The sequence below is a fragment of the Balaenoptera musculus genome, chromosome 13 (genome assembly GCF_009873245.2).
Source record: "Balaenoptera musculus isolate JJ_BM4_2016_0621 chromosome 13, mBalMus1.pri.v3, whole genome shotgun sequence".
In the NCBI taxonomy this organism is placed as follows: domain Eukaryota; kingdom Metazoa; phylum Chordata; class Mammalia; order Artiodactyla; family Balaenopteridae; genus Balaenoptera; species Balaenoptera musculus.
In genome coordinates this window covers 54,067,333-54,077,669 of record NC_045797.1, presented here as the reverse complement: position 1 = coordinate 54,077,669, position 10,337 = coordinate 54,067,333, and the positions used below count along the sequence as shown (strand labels likewise).

The window sequence follows — 10,337 nt, the reverse complement described above, 5'->3', positions numbered from 1 at the left end:
TAGGGTGGGTTGGTCCCTGACGTCCGGAGGTATAGCAGAGGCGGGGCTGAATGAAGTAAAGGGTAATGAAGGGTTGGGTCTCACTCAGTGGGCGGTGTTTGATGGATAGTTGACCTTGCCAATTGAAGGTGGTCACTGATGCCCAATGGGAAATTAGGAACCCAGAGGCGGGGCATTGTGGGCGGGGAAAACTAAGGACGGCGGCACAGGGGCTGCGGGACTGGGAGGGAGGGCGGTGATTGACGGGCCGTCCAGCAAACCGGGTACAGCGAGATACCGCGCGGCGTCCCAATGGGTGGGAGCTGGGGGCGGGGCTCGCCGAGGGGCGGGGAAGGACAGGGTGCGGGGAGGGGGGTTGCAGAAGGAGCGGAGCGGCTGCTGCTCAATGGCGGAAAAGCCGCCGGTGCTCTGACCGCTTCGTCCCCCTAGCAGTTGCGGGGGAGTTTCCTGCCGGCGCGGCTGGAGTCTCTGTTTCTCAGGGTTCGGTGGCTGGAAGATGCTCCAGAGAGACGAGGCTGCGGCGGAGGAGGTGGCGGCGGCCGAATCGGCAACGGCGCTAGGGTGGAGAGAAGGCGGCAGCGGCGGCGGCGGCGGCGTGCGGGGCCCAACGGTGTAAACAGCCCCGGAGGCGGCGGAGGCGGTGGCCAAGACCCCGAGGGGGAAGCGGCGGCTGAGCCAGGGTCGCGCCTCCGTTGGAAGCCTGGGCTGAGTGCAGCAGGGGGATTCTGCGGCGGGCGCGAGCGGACGCCCTAGACCTCGCCTCCCTCCCTCGCCCCAGGTAAGGCCGCTGGGCGCCCCGCCGCAGGGGAAACGGCTCGCGGGCACCGCCGAGGCCCCGGACCGTTTTCGGGGTGCCGCCGAGCTGCGGCCGGGACCTCTCCCCGCCTAATCCTCGCCTCTTTCCCTCGGCCGCGGAGCCCAGAGGAGCGGAACGCCGGGCCTGGCTCCTGGCTAGGCCCCTTCCCCAGCCGCCGCCTCCGCGCTCGGCCGAGGCTGGGAGAGGCTCGGGGCAGGGAATTTTAGTTTGCTCCAAAGCCTGGAAGTAAACTGCTTGTCCCTGTTCTCTGCGAGCATCTCTTTCACCTGAAAGCACTGGGGCTACTCCAGGCCGTAACTCGTCCCTTCCTGGTGCATGCCTGTTTGAAAACACTGCCTTTTCCCATTTGTTTCCTCATTAGCTTCTGCCCTCCTCTGCGCTCCATTTCACTTCCTCGTTAAATCTTCTTTCTCGCTCTTCTGTCTACGCGTCTCACCACCTCCTTCCTCCTTAGCGACTTTATTTAAATCGTTTCTCTTTCTCTTAGGAGACTCCGGTCTTCTCTTCCCTGCCTTCCCCAGCAGTCCTTTTCGGATGTCATTCTTTTTACTAGTGAAGTTCTTAAATGAAACTGCTATCGTCAGTATCCCAAATCTACCAGAGGCCCATTAAGAATAGACTCACCAGCTTTAAGTGGCAGATCAGTTTTTGATTTCAGCGAGCCTAACATCCTTTTTAAGAAATTGTATTATTAAATGTAGAGTGTGGAAATAGCCCTGAAGTTATTTTTAAAATGAAGGGCTCAATGAGTGTTGGAAATAGTTATTTCATTTTTCAAGTTGCATGACCTCTAATGTCAGATTGAGCAGATCTAGAACATTTGCCCATCTTGTTTGGCAGAATGCTTCTTAAGCGTTTTGATAGCGGCTCACATTCATCCCTATTCAAGTTGGCTTAAAAGCAACTTGAAAACTTTAGAAAAAAGACATTATGAGAACAACTAGGAAGCTGTTTTGATGAAGTCACTGTTAAATACCTTTTAAAATAGCCTCCACGTTTAATGTATCAAAATAAAGTTGGCGGGAGTCTTGTAAAAAGGATTATTTAGGAATTTGAGTAGTCTTAAGAGTTATGTAGCTATTTTGGGAAAAACATTCTTTTTCTGTTAACAAACGTTTACAACTCCTGTGATGTGAGAATTACCGAGGTTTGCTGTGGGATTAACACAGGAACTCATTTTATTTGAGCTACTGCATGGAGGTAGAAGTGGTAAATTGTTCAGGTTAGCGTAAATCAGTATGTTCTAGGAGATGGAGAAACATGCTATCAACACTGGATGTTAATAGACATTATTTCATTTACTTTCTCTGTTGTGCAATAGCAAAGTTCCTATTGTTGGCCTACTTTTAAATAGAGCATTTCTAAATAAATGGTGAGGCAAGTTATTCTAATTATTATAGTAGTCTTTTCCAAGTGTATAGCCTTTTAAAAAGATATAGTTGCAGTTTTACTATTAAAATGGTAATTTCTTTTTTTTTCAATTTATTTTTTAAATTTATTTATTTTTGGCTGCGTTGGGTCTTTGTTGCTGCCCACGGGCTTTCTCTAGTTGCGGCGAGCGGGGGCTACACTTCGTTGCGGTGTGCAGGCTTCTCATTGCGGTGGCTTCTCGTTGCGGAGCAGGGGCTCTAGGCACGTGGGCTCAGTAGTTGTGGCTCGCGGGCTCTAGAGCTCAGGCTCAGTAGTTGTGGCACACGGGCTTAGTTGCTCCGCGGCATGTGGGATCCTCCCACACCAGGGCTCGAACCCGTGTCCCCTGCATTGGCAGGTGGATTCTTAACCACTGTGCCACCAGGGAAGCCCTGAAATGGTAATTTCTTAAAGGAATAATTTTGTAGGCTTCTTGAATGGACAATGGGTTGTTTCAATAGAACTTTTATTTAGTATTTAGAACAGATTTTGTTAGTCAACAGATTTTCTTTCAGGGATAATCCTGATTTTTACTGTGCTTCTTACCTTCTCTCAGTGTCTTCCTTATCTTTTTTTTTTTTAATGGTTGTTTGTGTTTTCTCCTTTTCATTTATTTTTGCTCTCATAAAAAGTCTTACTACAGTTTCTGCAGTGTTTATGTTGCACTGTCAGCATGGAATAGTATTTTTATTTGATCTTTCATACCCATTAGTTAAGATTTCCCCAGTTTCTTGGACATTACCCTTTGGATTTGTTCATGTTGTGATTATTCTCTGAGATGTGACCATCAGAGCTTTCAACACCTGTTTTCTTATACTGGGTGTGATTTCTATAAAGACTCCAGGAACAGGTGAAAGCCTTTTCAGTTTAGCTGATAGGTCAGTAAATATTAGCTTATGTTAGTAATTCACATGTAATTACCAAATCCCTTAAGATTACATCATTTGAAGGAATGGTATAGTGTCTAAAATATCTGTGCTTCTAAGAACGCCTCATTCACAGGTTGACGAGGTCAGAAAAAGTGGCTGTCGTTGAAAGTTTATTTTCTTATAACGTACATTTTTTTATGGAGTTTTTTGAATTAAAATGTGACGCTGATACACTATCTCTTGATGTGACGCTGATACACTATCTCTTGGCATTCGTGGAAGAGTAGAATTTGCGATAGTATTGTTTAGCGATTGTGGAGTTTCATTGAAAACTGGCTGAGCCAGTGGTGGAAAGATTGCAAACATGTCCTTGTAGATGGATTGGTAAACATTTCTTTTATTGCACGTGCTACTGGGAGTGAATGTTCCCCCCCATACTCAGTGGTGGTAGTTACACATATTATCTACATTATATGAATATTTGTATATTATATGTAATTATTTAAAAGTATTTTTTGACATTATCTAGCATAGAAAGTAACTAAAATAGAACTCTACAGTAGTCCTTCATAAGATATTAATAAGGTGAATAAAATTAACTTATTAAAATATACATGGCATTTTACTTTTTTGTGAAATATGCCTTTCACAGTTCACTGATTTTAAGCAAAAATTAGTAGGGAAACAACTGAAGTATCAGAGTCCTAAGAGTTAAAATTTTTTTAAGTTCCAAAATTCTAATAGGAAAATTTATTTAAGTAATACTTAGGTTAAAATTACAATGAGTGGTAAGAGAATTTTGGGGAATATGGATTTTTGATGATTTTTTCACACTCTGTGTGAATTAGGAGGATTGATTAATTGGGGATATGAGTAAGATTCCTAGAAATTGAGAAAACTCGAAAAGTGTAATCTGGATTACTACCCATCTCACTATCCTGTACTCAAACTAAACAGTGAAGGTAAAATAGTGTTGATTTGGGGAATATTGATTTTTATAGTTTTTGCTTGACTGTCATAAAATTTATAAAATAACAGAGCTTGTCATCAGCTTCTAGCAGCTGATCTAACAAGTATAGGTGAAGAAAAAGATACATGGGGTTCATAATCTGTTTTTTATTCTTGTCTTTGTTGGTATACTTTACATCAAAACATTGATTTAAAATAAAATAACTTTTGATCTTTCAAACTAATTTAAGTATGCATATATCTCTGATTAGCCATTTTGGAATCTTTTTTTCAAATGAAACATTTCTAAGGTGATTTAACCTCCTTGTTTAGATTTGACTTGAGTTACACTTTTCAGCATTCTGTCTCTCTGGTTTGTCCCCAGACCAGACCACCACCATTTAGACTAACTTGAGTGATTTGATTAGGTAGTTGAATCAGTGTTATAAAAATAAGTCTTCACTGAATTCTTGATAAAGGTATAAAGCTTTCCAAAAGTGTAGTCTATCTACTGTAGTTTCATTTTTCAGATGTTATGAAGATTTTGAGATTTAGTTTCTAGTATCATCTAGCAACCTAGGAAACAAATACCATGTGGTAGTTCATACCTTTTTTTTTTTTTTTTTTTTCAAGTGTTTTATTTTTCCTCTTAAGTTTAATGTTAATGACAGACGTAAACATTTTGCTCTGAATTATGGTAAGCCATGACACAGAATTTCTCAAGTAAATTTTTTTTTTCTTTTACTACAGCTAACTTCTGACCACATCTACAATGTCTTAACATATGATACCCTTTGTAATAACTTATTGAAGAACCCAGTAGTTTAACAATCAATTGTAGTAGTTTAACTTGTTCATATATTTAGACATTTAACATGATTTGTAACATTTAAAGCATAGTTTGCCAATTTAATGCTTTTATGACTTAATAAGTAGTTTAATAGTAACTTGCTAAAAATGGATTCATAGTTTTCTTTTGGAGTATGTTAAAATATCAAGATTATATTTATTGGCTTTAAATTGATTTATTTCTTGAAAATTAAAGATCTTAAAGTTTAGAAACATAATGCTAGTTGGAAAACTTGTTTTGCATCCTTTTGAATAAAAGAAGATCTACTAAAACATGGTCTGAAGTTTAGATGAGAGAGGAACATTGCAAGACTTGTATTTAATATTAAGGAACTTGTTTTACTTTTAGAGATGGGACCAATTACTGGTAGTGATATAGGGAGGGTAAGACCTGTGTCTGGTATTGCTGGTGCTTTTTGTCTATGTAGAATGATCTCCACTTCAAAATAGGCTGTGAATGAAAATGCATTTGTATGAAAGAAACATGAAAAACCTTTTCTTTCATGGAAAACTTGTCAAATGTGGTTATGTTATTAGGTATAATCAAGTTTGTTAGATAAGAAAAAAGCCAAGTGTATAGATTTTGTTTGATAGATAGTACATACCTGAGAAGAAGTAGGTTTGATAAATTTGTGAAGTTCTGAAGGATTTCAAAGAACTTTTAAAAGCTTGAGGGTAATGTCACTGATTCTTAAGTATAATTGCATTTTCTTGGTGTAGGTATGTATAAGTGCACTCCTAACTTTGAAAAGCGATGGTTAATAGATGTTCTTATGAATAGGAGAATCTAGGAGTGTCCATATTACTCATGGGTGCTTAAGCTATTTTGGCAAAGAGTTTTTCTTTTTCCCTCTTCTGATTAAAGCAGTCAACTCTGAGTTAAGGAACTGGTGCTATCTATTGAACACAGGTGGCCCTTCCTAGTCTCTTACAAAGAGGAAATAATTAAACTCAAAGCAACTCTAAATGATAGAACGTGTGGGAGATCAAGTTTAGATATGAGAGGCTTCTTGTTACTTTTACTTCTCTAGGCTACCAACCCACGGAGAAGTAAAAAATTCAGTAGAGCTTAATAGTATTTAGTCTGTGGGCTACCCTCCTTTTACCCCCCAATTATTCTTGCGTTCACTGAGTGCCTTCTAATATGCAAGGTTCCATTCCAGGCAGGAGGCCCAACAAAATAGACAAAATCCCTGCCCTCGGAGATCTTCTGTTCCGATAACAAACTCTTCCTTAATTTACATTACAACTCTGCTCCCTTTGTGGATGACTTAATTATGAGTGGGATTTGGCATGTATGGTGTTTTCTACACTTTGCTGAGAAGCTATGATTAGAGCTTTACTATTTTTGACAAGAGAGAGGGAAGAAGAGTTTTTCTGTAACTGGACAAAAACTGGAATATGAAAAGAGGAAGTAGGAAGGGGGAAATATTGTTGTACCTAAGATTAAAATGTGAGCCAAAGGTAAAAAAAGAAATCCCTACATTAGGCATGAGGGAAGCTGGGGGAAACACCATGTACTGTCCAACCTTGGATAGAGGAGTTCTTGGACAGGAGAATGGGAGAAAAGATGGGATAATGGGAGGAGGGTAAACAGGACTTTTAACAAGTCTGGTTTAAATAACTTGGGATGTACCTATAAAATATATGTTATTATTTGTGTTTGGAAAAGACCCTGTTGTTTCTCTTCTTTTGCGAATACAGCTGAAAGATTAATGGTTGGCCAGTAGTGTCTGAAATACTGTCACTGATTTGTGACTGCTATTCTGTCTCTAGTTATAAGACAATTCTCTTGAAGATAGCTGATGGAGTCAATCTGTCTCTTAGGTTTATTGTGCTCATAGTGATCTGTATATAGCCACTGCTTCCCTTAATTCCGTAGTTGCGGTATATTACTTGAAGTTGTGTCTTTGTCTTCCTGCATTGTAAGTTTCTGCATGAGGATGTCCTCTTGCACTTAGAGATGAAGTAGGTGCTTAGTTTTCTACTTTCTGTTCTTTAGCTTTACTAGTGATGATCCAGTTTGGTAAAGATGGCTCTTCTTGAGTTTACACAAACATTGCACACTTTTAAGATAAGCATGAGAGATCTTTGATGTTTGTTTTTGTTTTAATGCATAATGGTCTTTTGCTTTCATTAGTGAGTCATTGAGTCAGAGTTTCATGTGATCTTGCTGCAGTGAATTGAGATTGATTTTTTTATTTTAAAGCAAATCAACTTGTGTTTATTTCAGTGCCCCAATATAAAAATGAACACTAGTTCCATTCATGACCTAAGAGACCTCCTTTATAGCACTCAAATAAGCCTTCAAATTTCTAGTTTCACTTTGAATGTATTTATCACTTTTATCAAAACTCTGATGTGCAAAAGAACTTGAACTTTTGAATATATTAAATTTAGTACTGTAATTCAGACCAGGTTCATTAAGCTGTTCAACATTTGGGCATCTTTGAGTGCCTGTATTTTAGATGGAAAAACAAAACAAAAACAACCTTACTTGATTTCTTAAATTATCTCTTATAATTGGGTTTGTTTATATGATTCAGAATTTAATTAAAGCTTTGGTGGTTCTAGGTCCTAAATGTAAGGAAACTGAGTTTAACTTCTTTATGTTCAGCTGTTCTGGAGTGTTTAGAATCAAAGTGTGAAAGTGAAATGGTAACTTTTAGCTCAGTACATAATAGAGTTCAGTTATACTTTCATTTTGTTTTCGTTTTATAAAATCTAACTCTAGTTCATAAGGGAAGTAGAGGCTTATAAGGATTAAGTGATGATTTAGGATGTTATTGCTCTTATCTTACATCTTGAGTCTTTTTCTCAGAGATAGGTTTGTATTTTAGTTCAGGTTATTTGCTGTTGTACTTTTGATTTGTGTTGCTTTTTCTGCCTCTGTCTTTGCTTACTTGATTTTTATTTAAGTACAGGGTGGCTACCAGGTCTGGAAACACAGATGCATACACAATAAATGGTTTATTGGTGTTATAGAATATGTTAAAATAATATCTATGTTTTCAGACTTTATGACAACCCTACAAAGTGGAATTCATGTAGGTGGGTCTTTTGTTTTGGTTCGGATATATATTACATGGCCAAGTTATGGAGTCAGGGATAAGGTATATTTTGAATATAAAGGAGTAGAGATGCATAGTTAATTATAGAGAGCTGGCTGGAATAACCCTGACCCTGGATTTTAAGAGGACTGAAAACGATCTAACAAGGTAAAAATAAGTGTGATGGTTAACTGGTTGTGTGATATTTTGTCTAACAAAGTTTGGGAGATGCTAGATAGCAGTAGCTTCAGGATTATACTTGAACGATGGTCAGAGGTGCTGGCCAAACAGTGACGACATTAAAAGAGTATGTTTTTAGGCCTTAACTCTGTTATTTGTAATTCTTCTTAGTCACCTAAGAATGAAAACTGGTCTACATCCACAGACCTAGGTGAGAATTACTGTTTCACAAATGTGCATGAGGCGTCTTTTCCGAAGATTTAGATACATATTTCTGAATGTTTGCTAGTTTATGCTTTTAGGTAATGCTGTAGGATGCTTGGCACTGTTTTGTTGCGTATGTTTGTATGTGTATATTAAGTGTAAGAAAGCTTTGTACTAGGAGTGGGTTATGTTTCTGGAAAAAGTTCCAAAAGGAGGAAGGTGATTGGAAGCATAGACTCTAAAGTCAGACTACCTGGATTTGAATCCCTCTTCCACCACTCTGTAGATGGGTAATTTAAAGCAAGTTACTTAATGTTTCTAAGCCTCAGTGTTCTTGTTTGTTAAGTGAGGATATTTCATAAAATTGTTGGGTTGGGGTATTCCAGGTAAAGTCATTACCATAGAGCCTTGGAATGTTTGAGAGCTTTCTCTTATTGCTATACTAAATGATATATAGTAAACCAGGAGGCAGAAGACCCTGTTTGAGGTTCCCACTGAGCCTTTTAATGATCCTGTGACTTCGTGAGTCACTTATTCTTTCTCCAATTTAGTGGCTTTAATCTGTAATGTAATATTTTTGCATTAAGGCAGAGGGCTGGACCATCTGATGTCTTGAGGTCCTTTTGACTCTTAAATTAAGAGTTCTGTTTTAAGATTGTCATTTTCTACCAAAGTGTAAGCAACATAAGGACAACAACTGTGTTAGTTTTGTGTGCAGATTTATCCATGTATCTATATTATATTCTATAAATAGTTGCTGAATAAATTTTCCCATAAAGACAGTATCTTTTAGGGGGAGGAGAATAGAGAGTAAGAAGAGGGGGGGGAGGTTTGCATTCCTTCTCAAGGACTTGATGCTTAATGTATTAAAGGTATGAACACAAATTTCCTGCTATTCAGTTTTTATTTAGTAAGTAAATATTGTCTGCTAGTGTTAGATACTTTGGGGAACAAAGATTATCTGAGTCTGCCATGTGTGGTATGAGGAAAGGAGTAAACGTGTATATGAATTATTGTACAAGGTGAAAAGTAAAAATGCTATAAAGGAATTATAAGTATGTTTTATATATTAAGAATCTTTATAAAATGTGTAAAAGTCAAATGGCAGTATAATTAGATTGTCTTACCTTGTAATTGCCTTGTTCTCACTTTTAGAAATAAGATGCTTAAAAGGAAAAACATCAGGCTTGTGAACTTTAGGAAAGTTTAGGACCTTGAGAGCTTTTAGGGAAACTTAAGACTAATATTTGTGGAGGAGATTGATGAAAAAAATTTAATAAGTATATAATCTCATTGCATTCTGTATATAATCTCAACGCATTCTGGCGTTTTTATTATGAAAATTTTTAATCCTATGGAATATTGTAACAGTACATTGAGTTCATATATGCCACCACCTAAATTCCGTGGTATTTTATATTTTTGCCCCATATGCTTCATCCATAATCTTGCCGAACCATTTAAAAATAAATTATAGACATCATGTCACTTCACCCCTAAATACTTAAGTATGAATCTCCAAAAAATGACATTTTCCTCAATACTTAAAATATTACCGTACGTAGCACAGTTATCTAATCCCCAGAAGTCATGTAATCCCCAATCCAGATGTCCTATATAGTTTTTTCCCCTCCATACCAAGGTCCAGTGAGGATCTTGCATTACATTGCATTTGCTGTTGTGTCTCAATTCTCTTTTAAATTTAAACACCAGTTTTAAAAAATGACTTTCTCAAGAGACCAATTATTTTGTAAAATGTCCTGTATTCAGAATTTGTCTGATTGTTTGTTGAAACTTGTTTAAAACTTAACTAAAGACTGCGTTGAATTCAGGTTAAACATTTGGCCAGGATACTTCATAGGTGATGCTGCTTCATATTACATCACATCAGGAGGTACAAAATGATTGCGTCGCACTATTCGTGGTACTAAGTTTGATCGCTGGGTTAAGGTGGTGATTGCTAGATGTCTCCATGGACAAGAAACATTTCTCTTTTGTGATTACCGGGTA

The 10,337-nt window shown here is 38.3% G+C and overlaps 1 protein-coding gene across 3 annotated transcripts in view; it reads left to right on the top strand.

The window, feature by feature from the left end:
• The first annotated feature begins 353 nt into the window (after positions 1-353).
• Positions 354-10,337, top strand: part of PPM1B (protein phosphatase, Mg2+/Mn2+ dependent 1B) — an 82,130-nt gene continuing 72,146 nt past the window's right edge. For all 3 annotated transcript variants that reach the window (XM_036872323.1, XM_036872324.1, XM_036872322.1), the window contains exon 1: positions 354-778. The gene's annotated coding sequence lies outside the window, so the exon portion shown is untranslated. The remainder of the gene's footprint in view (positions 779-10,337) is intronic.